This window comes from Bos grunniens, chromosome 8 (assembly GCF_055505025.1).
Source record: "Bos grunniens cultivar Pamir isolate PY7600 chromosome 8, Bosgru_T2T1.0, whole genome shotgun sequence".
NCBI lineage: Eukaryota > Metazoa > Chordata > Mammalia > Artiodactyla > Bovidae > Bos > Bos grunniens.
The window spans coordinates 111,523,704-111,550,672 of record NC_141172.1 but is presented as its reverse complement, the minus strand read 5'-3'; the positions used below and the strand labels follow the sequence as shown (position 1 = coordinate 111,550,672).

Genomic DNA, 26,969 nt, shown 5'->3' with positions numbered 1-26,969 from the left:
TCCACGGGGTCGCAAAGGGTCAGACACGACTGAGCGACTAACTTTCACTTTCATGTTCTAACAGAAATGACAGGGACTGGGGGTCTCGGGATAAAGACGCCTCCCTGTCCTGGCTGCTTTGTCCGGCATCCAGACATTCTGGAAGATGTGGAGACTTGAACAGCTCACCAAGCCCTGATAGGGGATGTGTACCATGGACACCCCGTTGGGGGGCCCAGGAGGACCCCCTCCCCGACTCAATGTCCCATTCAGACTTTTGCTCACAGTCACATCGCGGTAAGGAGGGGTTAATCCTGACAGATAACTGCACCGGCTCCTTTAGGACCCGAGCAGGGAGCACTCACAGGTGGGCGTTGGGAGGGCTGGTCAGGACTCCAAGCGCCTGCAGGCGAGCTGTTCAATTCCTCTCATCTTAAAGACAAGACAGAGGGTTAAAGCTTACTACGTTCTCTTACAGCCATTTCTAAGAGTCCGACAAACACTGAGCGGAAATTCGCTGAAAGAAGAATGTCAGTATCAACACGATTCAGATATCTAGACACAGGACATACCCTGAACTTGACGTCGGACTCAAGGCTTCCTGGGTCGGCCTGGAGCCCCTGGCTTCCGCCCTGTCCTTTCTCCCCAACGCCTTCTGTGCCCAGGGAGCCGATTCTGTCCACACACCTGTTCACGTCGGAAACACGGCCACCATCCTTTCCTCCCTTCCCGTCAAGTCCGCACAACAACCAGTCTGCACAGCTCTGCCTCCCAAACACATCTCACATCAAGTGCGTGACTTGAAGAGTGGCCTTGGCTGAGTGGAGACTCCCACGCGCACGAGCGGCCGGCCAGCCTTCTTCCCAGGACCTGGATGCCTGCCATCCCCTCCTACCCCCCCACCCCCACCCACCCCCGCCGCCCCGCCCTCCCGGGTTCCCAGGGGCCTCTCAGGCGGCCGGGCTCCGCCTGCCGTGTGTCAGGGGCTGTATTCATCCATCTGCGCTCCCATGTGAGTCTTGCTGTTGGTCCTGCCACCGGCTACATCTCCCCCTCTTTGATTCATCTGCCGCGGCCTCAGTCACAGGCCGGCCACGTGTACGCCCGGGCAACCTTCACAATGCAGTCCAAGCTCCGACGTGCCTACAGGGTCATTCGTGAGGAGGCCCAGCTCCCCCTCGGATCCACCTGCTCTGAAGGACCCGCCAGCTCTCCAGGACCCTTTGCTGTCCCTGCCCTCCCTTCCCTGACCCCGTCTTATTCCCGGGGGATCCAGCAGAGGAGAATGGACCCAGCACAAAGGCGGGGGTAGGGAGGCTTGGGCAGCCCCCCGGGAATAAGGTGGGGTCAGGAAAGAGAGGGTGGGGACAGCCAGGAGTCCTGTACCGCCGCCCAGCGTCCTGCGCCGCCGCCCAGCGTCCTGCGCTGAGCCGTCCGCCCTGCCCGCGACATGCGGTCACTGCAGGGCCTTCTGCTCTATGCGCCGTCCATCCTCACGGTCCCCGCCTGCCTGGCCGGTGGCCAGGGAACACTTGTCGAGGGGACAGCATTTCACTGAGTGCTTTTCCTGCTCTTAGTACCGCTGGGGAACACTCTGTGTTCATGAGTCTCTCTCTCAAATACTGTGGCATTTAGTCCTCCCAGCATCATAGTGACATCTGATGAAAATCTGCGTATGACCTTTACTTGTTTATGGACAAACTCCTGGCTCCATGCGCTAGTCAGTCAGTGTATTGACTTGCTACTGTTACGAAACTGGAAGTTCAGCTTCTGAAGGACGATTCAAAGTTGATCTACGGATGGGGCAAACATGGTTCACTGAGGATGAGCGTGGTTGTCGCTGAGGAATAGTTGGGACTTTGGACCCAATGTGTGTGCGTGTGAGTGTGTGCGAGTGTGTGCAATTGTGTGAGTCACAGTGTGAGTGTGAGGCTGTGAGTGAACCTTGTGGGGTGCCCCTGTCTGCAGGACCAGCTGCTGACACCAGGCGACCTGTGCAGACGGCAGCTCACCGTGCTCGCCCAGCTTTCCGGTTGGTTTGCCCTCACCAGGCTCTGCGTTTGGGGACCAGGGTCCACCTGCAGGGTAAGCTTCTCCCTTAGCACCTCACCTGCCTCTGCTGGACTCGTGGGGAAGGAGCGAAAGTCCATATGCATCTGACACCCACACCTACACACACCTGGTCCATCCAGCAAGTCCTTGTGAGCAAATGCCCCCTGGGCACAGGCGCCAGGGTGATTGGAGGGGAGGCGCCAGGAGAGGAGCCCGCAGAGGACCCTTCCCCACTCGGTTCCACGCAGCTTCTTCAGTCAGAGGGTCCAGGGAAGGGGCTGACGGTCTGGGACGTCATCCTGCCCAGAAGTGAGCCAGGCATTTATAATGTGCAGCTGTGTGCATCCAGGTTGGAAAATTGATTGCAAATGAATTTTTTATTCACATTTTCAAGTTCTGGAAGGAACTTGAAACATGGCCTTTTAATCAATTAACCTCTTCTCAAAGAGCTTATCAAAATTGTGATAGTTATTTGAGAAAAATACTGATGTTTTATTTTCTGTCAATTTCTAAAGAGTAAGTCATTTGTGAGGGGCAGGTCATGGGATGGGGTAGTTATTGCAACTCTGAAGTAAAATTTTTTCCTGTTAGATGTAAATATCTTCTATTTCACTTATTATTCTATCAATTTCAGGTCAAAACCACTCAATGATCGGCTGATTTTTTTATTGCATTTGTTCAATCACTAATGCCAACAACCTACATATCCACAGTAACAGATGTGCTTTGAAACAGGAAAAAATGGGGACAGTCCAATGAGCCGAAAGGAAAAACAGGATAAGTCATCCCAAAGAACACAGTTTTGATGGTATCACCTTCTCTGGAAGGATATGTTTGCTTATAAAAATGCACTTATCTAAAAATCCAAAGGACCTGGGGTTCATTCTACAAAAATTTCACGTGGTAAGCGAACGTAAAAACACACCACTGTTGCATTCATAGTTTCGTTGCTGGTAACTTGTTCTTTTTAACTCAGTTAAAGCTTTGAGTAAAGGCAGGACTTGAGACGCGCATGGATTTCCTGGTGTGTGACTGGTGGCTGCTGGTGAAGATGGCACCTCTGCCGCCTGGCTTCCTCGGGGACACCTGCCCACCCAGCCCAGCGTCCCCTGTGGGGCAGGCCCACCTTGGGGCTTCACGCTGGGATGGCGGGGAGAGCCTGCTCTGCTCATGAGCTGAATGGCAGTTACTGCTGGATCATGGTTTGGTGACTCTCAGTTTTACAGACGTCCTTCGTCTTTTACCAAACGTTTCCTCCAGCATACTCGTGTCTTCACGCTCCGGGGAAGGGGGTTGGGGGCGGGACACCGCACCCCCAGCAGCAGGAGCACATAGCGTGGCTGCCGTGGATCTGCTCCCCTGCTTCCCGGAGGGGGACGCCCCCGTGGCAGGCTGGTGGGCTGTTGGAGGAGGGCTGGGTTCTGGGGACCTGTGTCCTGCAGCCAAAGCAGCTGGTGTCAGGGAGTTGTCAGCCACTGGTCCAGCCAACATCTTTCTCAACATCAGTGCTCCCACTGGAGCCCTCGTATGTGGTCGCTTCAGCTCAGTTCAGTTCAGTTCAGTCGCTCAGTCGTGTCCGACGCTTTGCGACCCCATGAATCGCAGCACGCCAGGCTTCCCTGTCCATCACCATCTCCCAGAGTTCACTCAGACTCAATCTGACAATCTCGACAGAAGGAAAGTTCTTGCGTTCTGCTGAAATTTCAGGGTGCAAAGACTGCCTTTATTTAAGTTCTTGTAAGGACCTGCTTCAGGCAGCCAGGCTCCATCCCTTTAGCTCTGTTACCAAACATCCAGGGCATCCCAGGTGGCTCAGTGGTAAAGAAACCGCCTGCCATGTGGGAGACCTGGGTTCAGTCCCTGGGTTGGGAAAATCTCCTGGAGAAGGGAACGTCTACCCACTCTAGTATTCTGGCCTGGAGACTTCCATGGACTGTAGAGTTGATGGAGTTAGTTGTAAAGAGTCAGACACGAGTGAGCGACTTTCACTTTTGCTTATGTTAACTTGAACTGTGGACTTTGTTTTCAAGGCAGTTGTACTGCCTCTGAAGGACAGGTGTAGACTCTGAGGACACATGAAGGACAGACAACGTGAATGAGCGGTGTGACTCCCATGACACTTTGCTGAGTCATCAGCTGACTCAGTGCCCAGAGCCACAAGGTTACACATCACACATTTAGCCACATCGACCTCTGGACCTTCTTAGGAGCTCAGCTCTAGCATATTAGCTAGAGTTGGTGCTAAATCGCCAGGGTCATTTGGTGAAACTGCTTGTGCTTTCCTTACCCGTGATCACTGTTGGGGGAAGTGGACTTCTCAGGCCCCTGCCGCTCTGCCCTTCCGACCTCACCTGCCAGCGGCCCTGAGGTCGGCACCGCCCTCCAGGTTCTCAGGTGACCCTCCCTCAGCCTCTAAGCCTCATGGACCGGCCACTGTCCCCCTCCTGCCTCATTCTGGAAAGCACCCCAACGGCGGCCTCTGGAGCTAGAAGCCAGGCAACTGGGCATCCTGAGTGCTCCCCACCACCAGGCTTTGCCCCCTGCAGTCCCTCGGCTGGGAGCTTGCCCTCCACCTCCCTGTGCCCTCCAGCCCCATCTCAGGTGACCTGTAGTTACTGACACCCTGCTGGTGACTCAGGCTCTCCATCCCTCCTTTCTTCCCTCCATCACACCTGACCCTCCCCACACCCAGATCTTCCTCCCCTCCAGCCCAGGAATGGCCTGGCCTCACCTCATCATGTATGACTATGAGAGTTGGACCGTAAATAAAGCTGAGCGCTGAAGAATTGATGCTTCTGAACTGTGGTGTTAGAGAAGACTCTTCAGAGTCCCTTGGACTGCAAGGAGATCCAACCAGTCAGTCCTAAAGGAAATCAGTCCTGACTATTCATTGGAATGACTGATGCTGAAGCTGAAACTTCAATACTTTGGCCACCTGATGCAAAGAACTGACTCACTGGAAAAGACCCTGATGCTGGGAGGGATTGGGGGCAGGAGGAGAAGGGGACAACAGAGGATGAGATGGCTGGATGGCATCACCGACTTGATGGACATGGGTTGGTGGACTCCGGGAGATGGTGATGGACAGGGAGGCCTGGTATGCTGCAGTCCATGGGGTCGCAAAGAGTTGGACACGACTGAGCGACTGAACTGAAGTGAGCGCTTCATCAGCGAGACAGAAACGGCTCCAGACAGTGGCCCCGTTCCCCAGCTTCTGCGCCCTGCCTGCCCCTCCGCCTTGCAGCTGCACCTGCCGGGCCATGTCTGCCCCTCGAAGCTGCTCTCCCTCTGTAGCAAAGCCCCGTGCCCACCTGTCAGGAAACCCCACCCCAGACAGCCTCCTTTCCTGCCCTGCCCACCTCCCCTTTGCACCGGTCTTCTGTAAAATCGAGCTCAGTGAGCACAGGGCTTTGCTCTGCTCTCCGTGGGGTCCTTGGCATCTAGGGGTGCCCGTCCTTTCAGGGGTGCTCAGTAACAAATGTTGAATAAGTGAATAAATAGCTGTGGACACACAAAAGGTACCCAGTTATCCATACATTGGTAAGAATGAACTTCAATTTATAAGTACTCTCCAGAGAAGATGAGGTCACAGTTTCACTGAAGGGGAATTTGACTGGACACATGGGAATAAGGACGTGGGACTAGAGGGGAAGACGTATTTTTACCATTTTGGTTCACAGAGAAGGATTCCATCAAGCAGAATTTTTTTTTTTCCCTAGAAAATGAGTGGATGAAGAAAAAGCCCAGACAGGCATTTTTCTTGTGCTGTTAATTTAACTAACTGAAGTACTGGTTTCCTGGATGAGAATTTTAAAGTTATTATTTTGTTATCTCTTTTTCCTATTGTTGTTGGTGTTTAGTTGTGACCCCATGCGCTGCAGCCGGCCAGGCCCCTCTGTTCATGGGGTCTCCCAGGCAGGAACACTGGAGTGGGCTTCCAGTTTCTTCTCCAGGGCATCTTCCTGACCCAGGGATCAAACCCACATGGCCTGCATTGCAGGTGGATTCTTCACCACTGAGCCAGTCTTCTATTAGTCTGTCCCACCCGCATATGTGTTGCTTTTGTGCATCAATGTGTCACGCATTTACATACACATGAACAGATAAGGAAACAGTGACAATGCCTGCTGTTAACATCTGTGTGTAAATCATGCGCAATTAAAGTTTTTCTTTGTAACTTAAAGCCACCATACCTGTGACTCACCATCAAAACTAGATGTACCCGAAGTTAATTTTTGTCAGCAGCTACATATGCAAGTGTTTAAATACAAATAAAGAGAACTATATAATGTTAAAACTCCCGCCAAGAATCTCCCACCTCCCACAACAGAATGCACAGCTGGGTGTGAATATGATGGGCAACCAGCATATGATCAAAATAATAACAGAAACTATTCAACAGGCTGTGAAAAGTGCCAGTCTCCTGCTCAGACACAGGGTGGAATTAAGCCTGTGTCTGTCAGTTCAGATGTCCTCTTGCCTTCATTTTGTAAAGGGACCCAGGATTTAACAGACCTGAAGGCAAGGACGGTGATTGAGCGACAGGGACCAGTCTAATCTCCCTCCCTCCAAACCCAAGCCTGGCTGCAGGGATGGGCTGGCTCTTTAAAAAGGACCGCGATCCACAGTCTCTTTAAAAATAACTCAGTTCACAACAAGCACTTGGTGTTCCTCTCCCTCCCCCACCTCTATTTTGGGACGCCAGCCCTGTTATCAGGGAGCAGAATGACATTCACAGCAGGTACCACTGACACATGGAAATTTGTTGGCTCAGTGGCACTAATTGGGTATCTGTACTTGGGAGGATGATGGCGCAAGGGGGAGGTGTTTAAACCTGTGAGTTCAGAACCCCGTTTAGGGTCCATTTCCATGTAAATGAAAAGCACCTGCAGCTTCTGTGCAAGGCACTTGGTAAGACATCCAAGCCAGCCCCAGACTACAGGGAGAAGCCTTCAGCAAGGAAACCGATACAGAAGAAAACCGTTTTTTCCCTTACCTTCTGCATCAAGATTTATGCAAGAAACTCCCATTAGCACTAATGAGACTTATGCATGTAAATCTCCCATGAAACGACAGGGGATTAGCCCCATCCATCACCGTGCAGACGTGGCTTCTGGGAGGCTTCGAGCAGACAGACTGCCTCCCCTTAAAGTGCTGAGGCAGCAGAGCTTGGCGAGGCCTGGGGAGGAGGGGGCCCTGCGGAGCCACACGGCGTGGGGCGGGGGCAGAGGCTGATCTGCACGAGTGGGCAGGATTCAGAGATCGCAGGCAGACCCCCCCTCCTGCTCGTGACACAGCACGAGCAAAACAAGACCCATAACCCGCCTTGCGCAGAGGGGTTCTCTGCCCATCATAGTTCCACACTTTCTCTCAGGAGGACAGACGATGCATTCCCAGCAACCAACTGTCCCCAGCGTCCTGCCAGGCTCTGCACACGCCGGGAAGGAGACCTGTTGCCTTTTTCCAGGCATCTCTGCTGGAGGAGATTCCGTCTTCGCCAGGCTCCCGGGTGGAAGGGCTGTCTGATCCCCAGGACGCCTCTCCTCTCCCCCGAGTGTCCCTCTGCCCAATCCTTTCCCACGGATCCACACTGGGTCCTCTCTGCCGGCCTCGCAGGACATCTGTCCTGCGCTGGGAGTGTCAGCTCCGCCTGGCCATGGCCTCTGCGAGCTCTCCATGAACGCTCGGTGGATGTAAACACAGACAGTGAATTTCAAGGAGGGCAGGATCCTTAGGTATCCCCAGGCCACGATGTGGAGAAGAAATTCCTCCCCCCATCCTAGGAGCATTGCCTGTCCTCCCGCCTCCTCCAACACCGACGAGCTTCTGTGTAGAAACACGCCTTCAAAGAGTACACACAGCGACACTCAGGGGCTTTGCGCCCTGAGTTTTCATTTCACAACATGTGCTGGGCCGCAGTTCATACAGGCTCCCACTTTCAAAACTAATTCTTAGCATTCCGTTGCAGGGATACAGAATATTCACTTAAGCAGTCTTTGTGGACAAATAGTTGTGTACAAAATCCTGCTCTTGCAAACAAGTCTATAATGTGTAATGAAAAATAGCCAGGTCTTCTAAAACGCTGACTAGATGACAAATGCCATTAGGTTCATCCAGCCCTGCCCACCAGGCTCTAAGGTCAACACGGTGCGGTCACGCCTGACTTCCAGAGGGAGATGGAGACTCGAGAGAACACAGCTTGTCCAAGGTCAAGCTTGGACGTGGATCCCGCAGGCACTGCCCACTGCAGCATCACGCACACAGCGTCACACACACACACACGCAGCTCCTGAGCATGTCTGTGCACCAAGTCCACAGACGTGGGGGAGCTAACACGGAGGCGAGGTCCTTCTAAGCTTCGCTGCTGTTGCTCGTGTCTGTAACCCACGCTCCTCAGCACTGCTGGAGCATGGCTGGTGGGTGCGATGCCATGACCCTGTGACTCTGTCACGTGGATGATACTCATGAAGCTGCACGCCTTTTCCAACGGAAAAGCCACTTGCATCTTCCCTGAAATAACCTCCCATGTCCTTCCCAGGTGTAGTTAATAATTGTCAAATTTAACGTGCCGGTGCCGCCGTCTGCCTGTCGCTGCTTGGTTCTAATGGGCCTGTTCCTTGTGTGTTTATTTATTTATTTTTTATGTTTGTTTGTTTATTAATGCAACCTTAAAACAAGGCATGCACTACCATTTCCATCTTTGGAAAGTAATTTTGATTAGGGAAGATGTATTCGTTTAACTTCTGTATTATCTGCGTTTAAATTTAACACCACTCTCAAGACTGGAATGTGCTCTTCACTACGGCAAGTGTCTGTCAATTCCCACCCACGAATTTTACATTGGATTTAAATTGTGCACGAAAGCCACCCATGAGATAAGGGCTAACATGACTTTTATTCTGGTCAAATGAGAACATATCCACGAGGTGAAAGAAAATGATACAAGAGAGGATAGTTGTATTTCTTCCCCCAAAGAAAAAATACATAAACCTCCAGTGGCCATTCTAGAACCTTCTCTGGGATGTGGCTCCTTGAAAATCCCCTTCTAGGTGTGAGAGGGAAGTGGAACATCAGTCAACATTCCTCCTTCGGGACCTACTGCACAAGGCTTAGGCTATGACATTGAGTTACAAGTTTCCATTGTCTGGCAGGAAATTTTAAAGCTCAGCACATTACTACTTTATGAAAACATACATTCCACTAACTCCATACAGAAGGGACTGTTGACATTAGCAGACTCAGAGGTTTGATGATAAAACCTCTTCTATGGAAGATGTTGCCAGCTATTTAAGCAGAATGTGTCTCTCCAAACATACACCCGATGGTAGAGCTTGATAAATAAAATGGTGAACAAATGTTCAGACCCAAGGAGAGGGGGCGAACTGTTATCAGGGAGGGAATAGGAAGATTAAAACAGTCTGCATTTAGCTTCGACCAGCGCCACACAGGGCCCCAGCGAGGCCTCGGGAGGCACGTGCCTCGCCCGTCGTGGACGTTCAGTCTCCCGGGGGTGTGTGCAGCCCCTGACGGGTGAGGGGCGCCCCCAGCACGCTGGGTGTGGGGGACGCGGACCAGGAGCGCTCGGAGGGCACGGCCACGCAATACGTGCCGCACCTGCTCTGGGGGCGCTTCTGCTCTTGGGGTGTTTCTGGAATTTTATAACATACAGTCTGATGTTCAGAACTCCTGGGGCCAGGAGCCCCCGGGTCCCTTCTGCCTGCTTCCCCTGCAGACAACTCCGAGCGGCCCTGTGAGGTCTTCAGGGACATGGTGGGAAGGCTAGTCCCAGCTCTTAGGTCAGGAGCCTAATCGCCCACCTAAGCTTGAATCCCGTCTGTGCCATTTACTGTGCAATGCTGGGCATTTTATTTAACTTTTCTATACATATGTTTCCTCTGATAGAAACAATGTATAGATGGAAGAGGAACACAAGGTGTTTCGAGGACTGAATGGGATGTGGTGAGAGGTACTTTGAGAGCAGAGCTTGGTCTCTGTCCTTCATTATCTCTCTGTTTGCTCAAACTCATGTCCATCAAGTCAGCGATGCCATCCAACCATCTCATCCTCTGTCGTCCCCTTCTCCTCCTGCCTTCAATCTTTCCCAGCATCAAGGTCTTTTCCAGTGAGTCAGTTTGCCTCAGGTGGACAAAGTATTGGAGCTTCAGTTTCAACATCAGTCCTTCCAATGAATATTCATGACTGATTTCCTTTAGGATGGACTGGTTTGATCTCTTTGCAGTCCAAGGGACTCTCAAGAGTCTTCTCCAACACCACAGTTCAAAAGCTTCAATTCTTTGGTGCTCAGCCTTCTTTATGGTCCAACTCTCACATCCATACATGACTACTGGAAAAATCATAGTTTTGACTAAATGGACCTTTAAAAATTGGCAAAATGTCTCGGCTTTTTAATATGCTGTCTAGGTTTTTCACAGCTTTTCTTCCAAGGAGCAAGTGTCTTTTAATTCCAGGCTGAAGTCACCATCCACAGTGATTTTGGAGCCCAAGAAAATAAAGTCTGTCACTGTTTCCATTGTTTCCCCATCTATTTGCCATGAAGTGATGGGACTAGATGCCATGATCTTAGTTTTCTAAATGTTGAGCTTTAAGTCAGTGTTTTCTCTCTCCTGTTTCACCTTCATCAAGAGGCTCTTTAGTTTTTCTTAGATTTCTGCACTTGGCTGATATCATTAGGGCAGAGTTTGGTACTCGCAGATACTTAAGGAACATGGGCTTTCCCAGGTGGCTCAGTGGGAATACTGAGAATACTCCTGCCAATGCAGGAGATGCGGTTTCCATTCCTGGGTCGGGAAGATCCCCTGGAGGAGGAAATGGCAGCCCAGTATTCTTGCTTGGAAAATCCCATGGACAGAGAAACCTGGCGGGCTTCAGTCCACGGGTTGCAAAGAGTGGGACACGACTGGGTGCGCACACACGCTGAGCCCTTAGCACTTACCACCAGCATTTGCAGCCTGCAGTGTTGTCGTGGGCTCCACTGCACTCGATCTAGCCCTTTATCCCTATTTCTCAGATAAAGAAAGTAAGGCTTTGAAGGGATTTGCCCAGAGGAATACAACTGTTAATCGGCAGGGCTCGGATGAAACTAACAGTATTTGTCAGCTGTTTTAAAGAAATCTGCATCAAAGGGTCAGAGAGCAGAGATATATGAGGCTGGAGCTATTTCAGCGGATTCCTCCTTCTGGATGAACAGCACACTTTTCTTTAAAGTAGGCACCATTCGGAACACAATTCATGGAGTTTTTTGGGGGAAGTAGATATTGATTTCATTTTGAGTGATATCTTTAGTGTGGACGTTGGCTGGGAGTGCGATCTCCTCCTGGGGCCCTGGCTCAGAGGAGACTCGGTTTCCTGGAGTAGCAGCTGCGGGCAGCCAGAGGTGCCCAGCTCGCAACCGTGGTGGGTAACTGGGCCACAGAGACGGAAAATGCCCTAAATCTAAACCTCGTGGAGTGGCACTTTCACTTCTTCCATAAGAGTAAGCCCCAGAGTCCTTCTTGACTGGGGGTGCTCGGGGAAACTGGGGGTGTGGACAGGAAGTAAGTCCACGGAGTACTGGGGGGTCACTGCCAGTTGAGCAATGGTGATGGAACCATGGACCCTTACCCTGTGCCCTTCTGACGCTGAGCTGTAACCTAAAGAGTAGAACCAATGCAAGAACACTCCTGGGAATCTATAGCTCAAACAACTGCAGGGCAGCAGGTGATAAGACTCTGGATGGCCGAATGTGATCACGCTGGGCGTTGGAGGTGGAAAGGGTGGTGGGCAGAGTGAGAGCAACTAGCCATCAGCTTCTGGGATGAAGAGCACTGGATCGGACCATTCTGGAGGCTCCCTCCAAAAGGACCCCGAGATGGAGCTATCCCACATTCTTTCCCGCAGACTGCAGAAGTCACATCTGTTTCACCAACACCAAACATAAGCCAGGAGGAATCGAATCCTTTGTCCAAACAAGCAGCTGCACTTGCCAAGTGACTGGCATCCATTCCTGTGCCTCGACTTCATCTCTGGTTTTGTGTTTTTCTCCTGCATAGAAGCTCACTCCCAATTCATATGTCTAATGACTTAACCTTGCAAGACCCAATTCTGGGGTCACGTCCTCTGCAAAGACATCTTTCCCATCTGTAATCAGAGCGAAGATCTCTTTTTCATCCTCCTAAATCATCTTCCCCAGGTCTCTGGTTGCCATGAGAAGTGACCGAGCTCCTCGCAGGGGCTGGGAGCAGAAATGACCAGGCTCTGCCCTGCCCCGAAGGAAGGAGCTTCAGGCCTGTTTACTGTGGTCCTTGCCATGGGGACCCTCTGGGGACTGTGACCATGCCTCATTCATCTTATATCTCCTGAGCCTAGAAGGGTTCGTGGCACAAAATAGGTACTCAACATTGTTGAAAAAATGGGGCCCATGTGAAAACAGTGATTCATACACAGTTATCCCTTGGTACCTGGGACAGAAAGGGTAGTTATGAACAAACCCTCTCCTCTGCATCCTTGTTTGTCATCTACTCTACTGCTAACTTCTGAAATACTTTCACTGGGCTTGGAAATAGAGTTGCATTAGTGGTTGAAATGGGAAGGCTCCTTGGAATTAGTGATTTGTGTAAAATGTAGATCTCTGAACAAAATTCCTTTCTATCTTATCACTGGCCACCCACATCTGGTGTCTGTGTGGTCTTGGCTACTTATTAACTACAGCTTTTTAGCAGAATCACTTACACCCTCTAATCTCGCCTTTACTGAGCTCTGAGTGGTAAGAGTAATCACTCAGACTCGCAGGGTTTGGGAGGAATCTACTGCTTACCCGGTGCTGATGTCCAGGGCCAGGCTCGGGCACTGGTAGGTTTTGCTGGTCAAAAATTACACAGGAGGGCCACTGATCACACATTCAAATGCACCGCACCTCTCCACACTGTTAGCGCTGACTGTGGTCTTGAGTGGTGCCCTATCATACCTAAGTTTTGTATCTTCTAGATTCTAATTATGAATAAACAGCTTCTGAATGCCAGAAAGCTTACCCTGATGGAAGAGACCAGGTGGAATATTCCATGACATTGGTGGTTTTCTACTAAGGAACTACTGATTTCAAAATTCTGAGTTTTAAGAAATTTAACAGAAACTGTCTCTTCATTCTCAGTGCAGATTTGTGTAAAAGTTTATATTTATCATTCCTATATAATTGCTTATTGTTTTCCAGACCAGAATCAGAAAAAGGAAAAGAAAATCTTATTTTTTTTAACTGAAAAAACATGTATTTACGGTAATGTTGCATGTTCAAATTGGACAGGAAAATTCACTACCATAAAGTATGAAATCCTCTATTTCTGTCTGATTAAGAAACTTGGCCATGCAATTTGTAGTTTCAAAATAATCCCCATCAAAAGTCCAACGTCACTGTTTTGCAGAAGAAGATCCATCCTACAATTCATATGGACTCTCTAGGAACCCCCAAATAGCCAACACAATCTTGAAAAATAAGAACAAATTTGGAAGTTTCGTATTTCCTGATTTCAAAACTCACTACAAACTTAGAGTAACCAGAATAGTGTGGCACCGGCGTAAAGACACAGACAGCACAATGGAGCAGAACAGACAGCCGTAGATACACCTTCACATGCGGTCAGACGGCTCCTGACAAGGGTGGCAAGACCACTCAGGGGAAAGGGCAGTCCTTTCAACAAATGGTGTTGGGAAACTGGGTATTTACATGAGAAGAATGACACTGGACCCTTATCTTACCCCATATACAAAAAGTCACTCCATTTGGGTCAAAACTCAGAGCCAAACATAGGAGCGAAGACTATACAGCTCTGAACAGAAAATATATAGGAAAATCTTCATGATGTTAGACTTGGCAATGATTCCTTGGATATGAGACCAAGAGCCACAGAACAAAAGAAGGATAAATTGGACTCTGTCAGAATTAAAACCATTTCACTGTCAAAGGACACTGCCAACCAAACGCCAAGGCAAACTACAGAACGGGAAAAAACATTTGCAAACCATTTATCTAATAAGGGCTTAATAGCCAGAATATATAAATAACTCTTATAACTCAGTGACAACAACAAAGCTTTCTGATTAAGGCAAGAAGCTTCAACAGACATTTACCCACAGAAGATACACAAGGGCCCAATGAGTACATGAAAGGATCCTCAGCCTTACTATCATCAGGAAAACGTAAGTCAAAACCACAGCAAGATACCACTTCACAGCCGTCACATGGCTATGGTAAAAGCAAAACCACACAGAAAGCAAGGTGCTGCTGAGCATGTGGAGAAACTGGAACCCTTGTGCATGGCTGGTGAGAGTGTAAAATGCAGCAGCCACGATGGAAAACAGTAGGGAAGTTCCTTAAAAAATTAACATCCGATCGAACGGTTTCACATCTGGGTATATCCATGAGCAGAACTGAAAGCAGAGATTCAAACAAATATTTGTACACCCCTTCACAGCGTCATTATTCTTAGTAACCAAAAGGTGGAAGCAACCCAGACATCCATCTACAGAGAGTGGATAAAGCTAATGTGGTCTCTGCCTGCCACAGAATCTTACTCAGTCTGAAGAAGGGGATTCTGACGCCGGCTACAATGTCACGCTGTTAAATAACCAGTCACTAGTGGACTGCAGTCCATGGGGTTGCAAAGCGTCAGACACGACTTAGTGACTGAACCACTGCCAAAGTAACCATACTGTATAGTTCCGCTTGTCCGGGGCCCCTAGAGCAGGTCAATTCAGGGAGACAGGAAGTGGCTGGTGGTTTCCAGAAGCCAGGAGGAGGCAGGGGTGAGTGCTTAGTGGAGACAGAGTTTAAATCTGGGGAGACGAACAGGTTCTGGAGACGGGCGGAGACGGTAGTGCTCAGCTCTGTGGATGTGCTCCATGCTGCTGAACTGTGCACTTAGAGATGGTTCAGGCGGTCACTTTTACATTCTGTGTATTTCACCACAATTTAAAAAACCCTTAAGGAAGAACATTAGCCATAACTGGGCGTTACCAAGGACCTGACTCTCATGGGCCACGGCAGCACCAAGGGAGGCTGATCATCCCTAACTGAAGCGTCCTGTGATGACCCCGGACAGAGCACGCAGGCCCTCACTAAAGACACGTCTAACTTCCTTAAAGACAGAGTCCCTGAGTGGACTAGCGGTGGAAAGAGAGATCTAATTGTAAAGCAGCTCTGTACAAAGGGACTTCCCAGGTAGCGCTGGTGGAAAGAACCCACCTACCAGTGCAGGAGACCCAAGAGACACGGCTTTGATCCCTGGGCCGGGGAGATCCCCTGGAGGAGGGCATGGCAGCCCACTTCAGTATCCTTGCCTGGAGAATCCCATGGACAGAGGAGCCTGGCAGGTTATAGTCTGTGGGGTCACACAGAGTCGGACACAACTGAAGCAGCTGAGCAGGCATGCTGTACAAAGAAGCCCCCACAACTGACAAAGGCTGAACAGAGCTGTTAATCTGGCTGTGAAATTATTTTCTAGATAATGTTGTAATTGGATACAAAACCATTTGAATCTCTGTTTAGTAATAGTGATAATTTCTGACATTGTACTGAGTTTATGAAGGTTAAGAGACATTCTACCCTTGATCAAATACAGAATCCTCCATCACAAACCTGACTTTGTGCTTTCTCAAGTATACGTTGAGGCAGTACACACACGTCTGCACGCGGAGCCTGGAGTCGGGCGCGGATCCTTACCTTTACGTGGCCCTTGGATCGCCATGCGTCTGTGGACCACCTGGACCCTTCCCCGATGGGATGTTGTGGATAATTCCAGAGACACAGACTCTTGACTGGATTCGATAACTACATTTTTTCCTCCTCCACGAGGTGCAGTCGGTCTAGAGAAGAAGCAGAGGGCAGAGGAGTGAAGCCGATTTCCATAGTGCAGGAAGGGTCCTACCTGGGGGTCCAAACACCAGGGAGGCTCGCCTTGAGGAGGAGAGCTGATGACAACCAGCTGGCGCACGGACACGCTGGGATGCTCCGGGGGCATGCCACGGCGCTCCGGGGGCCCTGGGGACAGTGTCACGGGGACTCATTCTCCATCAGTAATTCCTTATAGGAAAATCTCTTTAGAAAACTAAACTACTGTTTGTGATGTCAAGATTACACAAAACTGCAACCACACTCTCCTAAAACCAAGTGTAAGAGCTAGTTTTGATTGAGTCTGAAAGTCATAAAGGCCGTATGAAACATTTAGGAGTGAGTTGGGACGCAGAACAATGTGTCTGTGTCAACACAGCGCTTCTGCTGCCATAGGCCGTCAGACGTGTCTTTAGTTTCTTCATCTTCTCCATTCAAAGGACAGCAAACAAGCTACAGTCCTTCCCACAGAAAAGGCTTTACAAGGACACGCTATTTGCTAATGAAAAAGGAAAGAAAGTACTACCTCTTAAGTATTCACTAAAAATTTTTATTTGTTGTAACTATAAAGCAACAACCAAATGTAGTGTTTAAAATGGCCTTTGTGCATAATCTTCTATGATGAATATTTGCATAGTGGGCACAGTTATTCTGAAGATGTTCTGAGAGGTTACTAAATTGGTTACCAGTGGTTTGAATGGCATTTGAGGCAGTGGTTTTATGAAAATGCATCTTAATTCTCATCATATGAAGAACATCAAAGTAGACAAATTTAAATAAATCTTATAAATCAGCCAACACAAAGCAAAACAATTACGTGATTGAAAAATGAGTGAAAAGGATGATCTATTAATGATCAAAGCCACTTTATCCGATACATCGCCAACACGTTGCTCAAAATCACATTTCAGCAACTAATTTACACATTTCGCTTTTCTGGTAATCCCAGAAAGTCACCTCCACGGCTCTAAGCATTTCCTAAAGGGCCGAGGGAGCATCCCACGGTTCCCCTTCTTTTCAGGGAATCTGTGAGGTTCTACCCTGCAAGGACAAAGCATACCCTGAGGGGCCGTCAGGAAAAGGACAGGCTCTCCTCGAGCGCAATTAGGATCTATGAGACCCTAATCTGTGGACAACGTTTCGTTTGGCGCATGCTCTGTTCTCCACTCGCACATTCAGAAACGCGTCAGCGGGTTCTCCTTCCCATGTGGATGCCCCGGCTCTGAGCCTTTCTGGACCCGCTCCTCCAAACAGCACTGAGTCTGCTCTTTCACCCTTGAGACAGACTCCCGGTTCCCTCAGGCTCACAGGGAGCTGGGGTTCCCCACAGACATGAGACACTTCCCGGTTCCCTCAGGCTCACAGGGAGCTGGGGTTCCCCACAGACATGAGACACTTCCCGGTTCCCTCAGGCTCACAGGGAGCTGGGGTTCCCCACAGACATGAGACACTTCCCGGTTCCCTCAGGCTCACAGGGAGCTGGGGTTCCCCACAGACATGAGACACTTCCCGGTTCCCTCAGGCTCACAGGGAGCTGGGGTTCCCCACAGACATGAGACACTTCCCGGTTCCCTCAGGCTCACAGGGAGCTGGGGTTCCCCACAGACATGAGACACTTCCCGGTTCCCTCAGGCTCACAGGGAGCTGGGGTTCCCCACAGACATGAGACACTTCCCGGGTTCCCTCAGGCTCACAGGGAGCTGGGGTTCCCCACAGACATGAGACACTTCCCGGTTCCCTCAGGCTCACAGGGAGCTGGGGTTCCCCACAGACATGAGACACCCTGGCCCCTTGGAAGACAGACAGAAGTTAGGGTGGCTGTCAGCAGGAGACACCACGTCTCCCCTAGAGGGGTCTTCTCCCCCTAGTCATGTGTCGGATGTAGATTAAAAACTCATTGACAGATGGGTTACAGGCTAAATGCCCTTGAAGTGTATTTGATGCTTCTGACTAAATGCATGTCTATTTTGATTTAAGATGACTGAGATGTAAAACAGAAGTTAAGGCAGAAGTTCAAAAAACAGAATGAAGGCTCCTGAGCCAGTTCTTTGAACAAAACGCGTCTCCTTGTGTAAGAAACGACGGAGCCCCTCAGGGACGTGCGCTCGGAAGACGCGGCCTTCAGGGAACTCGGGTGCGGACGGAGCGCCGCGCCCCGAGGTCCTGCCTGCTTCTGCCCCTGCCGCCCCTGCTGCTTGTGGTGATTTGAGATGGACTTCCCAGGGTGAGCTCCCGAAGCGTTTAGTGAGCAGCTTAGTTGCCAAACCCAAATGGCACCGACAGCGGGCGCCTGCGGGCGTTCAGTCCCGCTGCCTCAGCTGCCCGCGTCCACCGTCACTCAGGTGGGGCTCTGGGCTTCCTTATGGCGTTTGTCATTGCATGAAATAACTGCACTCATTCCACTTCCTTTTAAACTACCTGCTTTGAGATAATCGTGGATGATCCACACGCAGCTGAAAGAATGGTGCAGAGAGTGAACCAGCGCTCACACCTGTGCCCAGCATGCCGTGGGTTGACCGCCCCGGGCATCTGGGGTGGCGGGTGGTGGCGACGAAGGGGTTCATGTGGGTGGGGGCTTCCCTTCCCAGGATCTCACATCATTGTCTCCTCTTAAAACAGTACATAGTAAAGAAGCGATCTGAAGTAGACGCTCAGTTTTAGACCACTGCGTTATAAATGGCTGTATTATAAAATTCATTTTAACTTTACCTTTGTTAACATTCATGACCTAGGACAGATTTTGACTTTCTCCATTTAAGAGGACTAGGTATTGCTTAGTTTTTAGATGAGTTATGTAGTGAATAAAGAGCATTTTTTGTCTCCAATTCAAGGATGATTGCTAACTTCGTTTTTGGTTTTTAGACTGACTATATATTAAGAGATAGACTGAAATTCAGTCTTGTCATGAAAGATAGACATACGTGACCCTTTCTTTGAAATGTTTGCATTTTGGACAGAAGAAAACCAAGTTTCTCTGTTTCTTCCTTCCCTTCCTCCCTCCTTTCTTTTGTTATTTTTAAAATGTGTTTCCTGAGGATGAGGCAGGAGAGGCTATTCCAGGCAGGAATCTGGAAGCACTTCTCCATATATAACAAATCATAAACAGGGTCACCTTTAGTCTCATTATGTGTATAAAGTGGTTAAAAAGCTACTTTGATATAATTTTCACTGTCTCTAATTTTTTCTTCTAACCCTTTAAAAAGACCATCAGAGAAACTGTGACGAGCAGCCTGAGGACTCTGACCCTGTGAATGTGACGTGAAGAGCGGGGTGGGCCACTCTGAGGCAGATTTGCTCCTTGCTAATTTGTAAATTAGTGCCCCTTCTGCTTCGTGCTTTTGCTAACGGCTCGTGGTGGCTCCCCGCTCACGTGCGTTACGGAAATACCAGCAGTGCCCCAGGCCCGCGAGCCACGCGGCTGAGAGGTGCCCTGAGCTCCTGGGGGCCTCCGGGGACCACCGGAACCCCCGGCAATTCAGGGCCCATTTGGAGCCTCGAAGAACGGTTCTGCTGGGAACCAAGAGTGTCTTTACTTGGCTAGTGTTAAATATAGGCGTTGGAACAGCTGTGTTCAGCACCTTTGGTAACAGGGACCCCTAAGAGAGCCTTGAAAGCCCTTGGGAATTGGTCAGCTCTTGTGGGGACGTGCCATTTTCAGGAGGTGCGCGTTTGTCGGTCTCCAGTGGGGCGGAGGGGTGGGGAGGGGAGGACGGCGGGAGGAGGCTGGCCACGCTCTCCTCCTGGGGGCCAGGCCACAGCTCCTGCTCACCCCCTCGTCCAGCTCAGCCGAGACCCAGGTTCCGTGGAGCACTCCCCTCGTCACAGGACCCGAGAGCCTTCAGCCTCCACTCAGACCTCCTGTGGTCCGTAGGCTGCAAAGACCAGTGTCACCATGAACAGCAGGAGGCACAGACGTACAAATGTAGCGGGGGAGGGATAAAGCAGGAGTTTGGGGTTATTAATAACATATACACACTAGTGTACATAAATAGTCAACAATAGATGGTCAGCAAGGACCTCGGTTGGGTCAGGGGACTCTATTCAATACTTGGTAATAACCTTATGGGAAAAGACTCTGAAAAAGAGTGGATGTGTGTACACACAGAACTGGGTCACTTTCTTGTACACCTGAAACCAACACACCATTGTACATCAACTACTGTCGTTGTTCAGTCACTCAGTCACCTCCGACTCTTTGGGCCCCATGGACTGCAGCATGCCAGGCCTCCCTGTCCACCACCAGCTCCCAGAGCTTGCTCAAACTCATGTCCACTGAGCCGGTGATGCCATCCAACCATCTCATCCGCTGTCGTCCCTTTCTCCTCCCGCCTTCAATCTTTCTCAGCATCAGGGTCTTTTCCAAAGATTCAGTTCTTCCCATCAGGTGGCCAAAGTACTGGAGTTTCAGCTTCAGCATCAGTGAATATTCAGGACTGATTTCCTTTAGGATGGCCTGGTTGGATCGCCTTGCAGTCCAAGGGACTCTCAAGACTCTTCTTTCCTCCAGTTTGGTTTTGTCTCTTTTCCATTCTGTTTGTTGGCTTGTTCTGGTTTCCTTCCTATTAGAGGATGTTCGCAGGCGTCTGAGGATCCTTGGCGGTTGCTAGCACGTACCTGGGCAGCACTGGCGTGTCCTGGATGGATGCCCTGCTCACACTGCCATGGGTGATGCACCTGGATCTGGGGCGTCTGTGTCAGGTGTGTGGTCCGCGTGCGGTGAGTGGACGCTGTGCCCGGGCGGCATGGGCTTCGAGTCCAGTCTTCCGCTGTGTGCCTGAGTGCTCTTGGTGAGTTACGGAATTTTTTCTCTGCATCAGTTTCCTCATTTGTAAAGGGGTCACCACAGACGAGCTTATAAAGAGTTTATAAAACTTTCAAAAAGTGGCACATCACTGGATTGTGTCTGCTACAGAGTGAGAGCTACAGAGGGTGTTTTGAACCAGTCAGTTGATAAATAGGCACCTCTCACCCGAGGAACCCGCTTGGGAGAAGATCAGGTGGAACGCGAGGGGCTGAATACTCAGCCTCTGCCCTTCCTCTGGGTCCGGCTTTCAGCACAGTGTCCAGCCTCAGCCCACCAAGAGCCCTCTGCTCTGTTCCACCAGAGAATAAACCTGGAGATGCTGGAAGGAAATAAATAAATAAACCAGCAGAGATGCTGGAAGGAAAAGATCTCTGGGGTCTACACAGCTTTTAACCTTTCAACCAACTCACCGGTTAAGAGTGCAGCGTCATCTCACCTCCCGTGGGGCCCGAACCTGCCGGTCCTGGAGGTGTGAGCGTCCTGGGGAGGGTCTGAGCCCACCCCGCTTCCTGCACCTCCCTGCTCACCTGTCGCTGCCCTCTAGCCTCGGACAGGTCGCCGTCGGCTCCCCTCTGTTCTGTGTCTTTTTTAAGCACATGACTCTTCCGTCATTTTAGTGGGTTTGAGGTAAGAGCAGAAGCCAGTGTTCTTGAATCTGCCATCTTTTACTGAACACGAAAAGTCTAACACCTGTTCATCTCTTCACAGGAAAGCTATGTTCTGAGAGGAGCACAGAGACAACACAGCACGTTTTTTTTTTAATCCTTTCCTCCTAGAAAATAGTCATCTAGAACCCCATCTTTATTTTGAGTTGACTCTAACTAGATTCGTGTATTGAGTACAAGCATTTATGCCTGTTCAGTTCAGTTCAGTTCAGTCGCTCAGTCCTGTCCGATTCTTTGCGACCCCATGGACTGCAGCACGCCAGGCCTCCCTGTCCATCACCAACTCCCGGAGTTTACTCAGACTCATGTCCATTGAGTCAGTGATGCCATCCAACCATCTCATCCTCTGTTGTCCCCTTTTCCTCCTGCATTCAATCTTTGCCCACATCAGGGTCTTTTCCAAGGAGTCAGTTCTTCACATGAGGTGGCCAAAGTACTGGAGTTTCAGCTTCAGCGTCATTCCCTCCAATGAACACCCAGGACTGATCTCCTTTAGGATGGACTGGTTGGATCTCCTTGCAGTCCAAGGGACTCTCAAGAGTCTTCTCTGACACCACAGTTCAAAAGCATCAATTCTTTGGTGCTCAGCTTTCTTCACAGTCCAATTCTCACATCCATACATGACCACTGGAAAAACCATAGTGTTGACTAGATGGATCTTTATTGACAAAGTAATGTCTCTGGTTTTGAGACCAACAAGTAAAATTCTTTCATTTTGTTTCAATTGTCTGTTGCCCAGATGATTAGTCCACAGTGATTTCCTCTTGATTGCATCTCTTTTCCATCACACACCAGCTTTTTCCAGTCCCTTCTCTCTTCCCTCCTAATGTCCTCTTTCCACACCTTCCAGGCCCACATCTGCCAGCTTTCCGTATCAGTTCTGCCTTTTGGTGTCAAGGCCTTTCTCTCCACAAGCCTCCCCTTCAGGAGTGACGGGAGGCTTCCTCCCTGATGGGACTGTGGCTCACTTACATTTGTGTCTCTAGAACACAGGAAAAAAACAGGCCCCGCGGAGCGAACAGCTGGTATGTGCAGTGCGAGCCCCGTGGCCTCCTGCAGACCCCCAGGCTCCTGTGTCCCCCGCTCTTCTCTGGGGTCTCATGCGGCAGCGCCCAGAACGCTCTGTCTTCACCTCCCTCAGACCCCCAGGCTCCCGTGTCCCTTGCTCTTCTCTGGGGTCTCATGCAGCAGCACCCAGCACGCTCTGTCTTCACCTGCTACAGACCCCCAGGCTCCCATGTTCCCCGCTCTGTTCTGGGGTCTCTCACGGCAGCACCCAGCATGCTCTGTCTTCACCTGCTGCCGTGCGGTTGCTTGTCGGGTTCCTGAGCCTAGACTCAGAGCCGCAATTCTGCGTTCCCTCCATCGCGCCCCAAGAAAGACACTGGGAGGTCTTTTTTCTTTTTCCCTATTTCCACAATAATTATCTGAGTGAAGAATCTAGATGGAGCAACTCTCCCTAGGATGCTGGAACATGTCCCTCCATTGCCCTCCTCCTCCTGAGGATCCTGGCCGTGTCCTCCCTGCCACTGACCTGACTGTCTGCCCCACTTTAGAGGGGGTTCAGAAGTAATGCCCAGGTCCCTCCTCGTCCTCAGCGTCGGGGTTGAGGGAAAGCACACGCTTCCCCAATGAACCACAGCCTCGGCCTTGCTGGCTGACTTTCTGGTTTCATGTGGGCTTACTGCCCTTGCGTCTGGCCGCCCTCTGGAGCACTGCCCCACCTCCCTCCTGGGAGCACGGATGGAGCTGTGCATCCCGTGGGAAGCGATGGAGCCCTCCCAGGTCTGCGTCTCGGGGAGCCCAAGGAGAGAAAGCTCATGGAAAGGCTGGGGTTGGAGGGAGTCAGGATAAGATGGATGGCATGCTATCGGAGCCACAACCCAGACACACTGGGATCCCAGAAACAGTGATCCCGGATACACCGTGACCCCGGACACACGGGGACCCCAGACACAGCGGGACCCCAGACACACTGACCCCGGACAGGCGACCGTGCCCCGCAAGGCCCAGTTTTCTGGCCTCCTGGGGCTCTGGTGATGGTTAGTGGGAGCCCACGGCGTGATCACAACAGGGCGTCTGCCTCAGGTGGGACTGATGACTCAAGCACATGGATTTTGAACAGGAAGCTGGGACAGAGGAATGGCACAGGCTTGTGGGATAAGTTTAATGACTTTTCCCAAAAATGTGAATTGAGGTGCGTGGGGAAGAGAACAGGTTTAATTTCAGCAGAGGTCCTGGGAAATAGGGTCTGTTTCACAGGTGACTCAGGCTCACTGCCCAGGGCACGGTCTCCACGGTGAATGGAGGGCTTCTGGCAAAGACCGACGTTTCCAGTTTATGGGGGAAACTGAGGGCTCTTTGGGGAGCTGGGTGGGAGGAGCTCTGTGGGGCGGTCCAGTCGGGGCCAAGCTGGAATTTGCCCCCGCAGTTCCTCCACCCAGACCTCTCCGAGTCCTGCTGCTTCCTCCGCAGGGCTTTGATGCCCCTGGAGAAGCGGGGACCCCTGCAGGTGGCGGGTCTGCGCATCCTCGTGGGGTGAAGGGACTGCGAGGGTGTGAACGGGCGGAGGGGCGCCGCTGGCCGCCAGGGCGGACCCTTCCCCCACACCCTCGCCCGGACCCTTCACGCTTACAGACGGAGCGCACCGCCGGCTTTTTGCCCAATTTTGGTGATTTGCAAACGGGTCGTAGCCACTCCCCCACCAGTTCCATTTAGTTGACATTTTAAAATTCAAGTCCCATGGATGTATCTGTACTGTAGTGATGATGTTCCCCCATCAACTCCCATTGAGGTTTATTTCATTTTTGGGCAAACCTTCCACATATGTATTTATTGCGCAATCATAGCTACAGTTGCCAATTTCTGCTCAAGGATTTGTAGTTGGGACCAACCATGTGCAAACTCAGCTTTAACTTTTTAAGTTAAAGCACGCAAGTGCTTTCCTCTTTTTTAATAATAAGAATATTACTATTATAAAAAGCACAATGGGGATGCTGAAGAGATCATTGATGTCACAGCCGTGGGGTGATTAAATATGTCCAGGTGGACCCGGACATATCAGGAGGTTGACTTTTCAACTCTTTTCCAACCCGATAATCTCTGAAATCTTGAATGATAGATGTAATCTCAGTTTTTGATAACCTTAAAGCTTTTGAGGTGAAACTATTGACAAGATAATGGAGCACTTAAAATATCTAAGAGGGTCCAGGTGAACAAGACACGTCTATTTCTTTATAGTAAAATAAGTACATTTTAGAGAAGCGTCTTGAAAAGTAAACTTTTTCAGTTGAATAATTTCCCCCATTTTCTTTCACTATAAGATGTCAGATAGTTTTAGATTGAAATATTTGACTGTTGGGTGTAATAATCAAAATTATAAAACTGATACATTTCTCAAAACCCATCAAATTGTAGAGAGCTACAAGATTCAAATCAAAGGTTAACAAGAACCACTTATGATCCTAAAATTCAGAGTTACACGTGTACAAAGCCACAAATATATCCAAAGCTAAAACGTAGAGCTTCAGTGTAAACCATAACACTGGTTGTCACTGCCACCTTGCTGAGTGTGTATTTTCAGGTAAATATTTTATTTATTTATTTTTGTGTATACATCTTTTGAATTAAAACAATTCGCGCACTCTAAAGACTGCTTTCCAACCACACCCACAAACCCCTGGCTGCGCTCCTCACCCGCGCGGCTCCGCGCTGTTCGCTGTTCGCACTCGGCGGTTTGGGCCTCCCCACCCCCACCCGTCAGCCCCGCTTAGCTCGTTGGTCGCCACCGGCTTGTTCTCTGTATCTGTGCTAAGCCAGCTCAGTCGTGTCCGACCCTTTGCGACCCCGTGGACTGTAGCCCAGCAGGCTCCTCCATTCATGGGATTCTCCAGGCATGAACCCTGGAGTGGGCTGCCGTTTCCTCCTCCAGGGGATCTTCCTGACCCAGGGATCGAACCTGCGTCTCTCGTGTTTCCTGCGCTGGGAGGCGGATTCTTCACCACTAGCGCCACCTGGGAAGCCCTGTATCTGTGAGTCTGCTCTTTTTGCTATGTTCAATCGTTTGCTGTATTTCTAGATTCCACGTTCAGGTGAGGTCGTGCAGTATATGTCTGTCTCCGTCTGATTATCACGTCCTGTCAGCCTGCATCGGTCCTTCAGTGAGGCAGCCCTTCCTAAAGCAGCTGCCATCGGATGGGGTTTGATTGCCTGCCTCAGACTGTCTTCACATCTTAACCTTCATCCAGGCGGCCTGGGTTTTAACCACCTTCCACCAGCTTGAATTTACCAACATCTGTACTGTGTGCGGAGAAGGCAATGGCAACCCCCTCCAGTACTCTTGCCTGGAAAATCCCATGGGTGGAGGAGCCTAGTAGGCTGCAGTTCATGGGGTCGCAAGAGTCGGACACGACTGAGCGACTTCACTTTCACTTTTCACTTTCATGCATTGGAGAAGGAAATGGCAACCCACTCCAGTGTTCTTGCCTGGAAAATCCCAGGGACGGGGGAGCCTGGTGGGCTGCCGTCTATGGGGTCGCACAGAGTCGGACACAACTGAAGCGACTTAGCAGCAGTAGCAGCAGTGACCTTGTGAGTCTTTCTGCACTTTTCCATAAAGGAAGAGAAAGGTGCCCCTTGGCTTAGCAGTGGGCACCTCTCTCCTCCATCATTCTGGAGAAGCCTGTCTCTGCTGTGTCTGTGCCAACCTGACCCTGTGTTTATTTACCTCATTGGATCAGGTGGCACTGTTTCCTAATGAACTTAAAATTTCTGCTTCTTCTAGACCCTAATAATTTGCTAAGGTTTGTTAAATTTTATCTTTTACACACACACACACACACTCACACAATCTAGAACCCTAGTTGGAAGTTACAACAGAAAGAAGATATTCGGCACCAAAGCACAGCAAGAGAACTGGTGTTCCCACGTTCTGAGGGAACGCTGTATTCTTTGCAAACTGTTTGTTTTCCTGCCGTCTTGCCTCATGCCATTTCCCAGGCCAGCTCACTCCTGTAAATCCATCTACTTGCCCTTAAATTCACTAGCTTAAATTCTACTCACTCAGTGAGGCCCAGCTAAGTTGTTACTTTATCCCCAAAACCTCCTTTCAACTCCCCAAATAGTTTCTAAAGTCTAGAGTTTTTAAAGAACCGAAACACCTTTACATTTTTTCACGTAACAGAAAAATCATGCCTCGTCCTGGGGTTAGAGCCACATCGTATTCATCTCACTAAGCTGGGTTTTCGTGGTCAGAGGGGGTTAGTACAGAGTCAGGTGACGATCAAGACAGCAGAGAGGCGCACAGCCTGTGTGCTCTGCCCCACGTATGCTCTCAGTGGTTCGTAAATATTGACTCAGGAGCTGCACGAGCCCTGGGGCAGGATGGAGATCCCGTCCACAGACGGATCCTGGAGAAGACTCCGCCATAAACATCAATGGTGCTGTCCATAAATGTTCTCTACGCGTGAAGTTAAGCCATGCCTGGCTCTCGTTTTTACCCAAGTGCTGAACTGGGAAGGCCACTGAGTCTAAAGCAAGACCAGTTCCAGGAGCACTCTAGGGATGGCACCCAGAAACGACGACAGCTGGG

The 26,969-nt window shown here is 50.2% G+C and overlaps 1 protein-coding gene across 21 annotated transcripts in view; it reads right to left on the bottom strand.

Moving 5' to 3' along the window:
• Positions 1 to 26,969, bottom strand: part of MYT1L (myelin transcription factor 1 like) — a 393,751-nt gene that overhangs the window by 148,329 nt on the left and 218,453 nt on the right. For all 21 annotated transcript variants that reach the window (XR_015168803.1, XR_015168802.1, XM_086414068.1 and 18 more), the window contains one exon: positions 15,743 to 15,885. The gene's annotated coding sequence lies outside the window, so the exon portion shown is untranslated. The remainder of the gene's footprint in view (positions 1 to 15,742; positions 15,886 to 26,969) is intronic.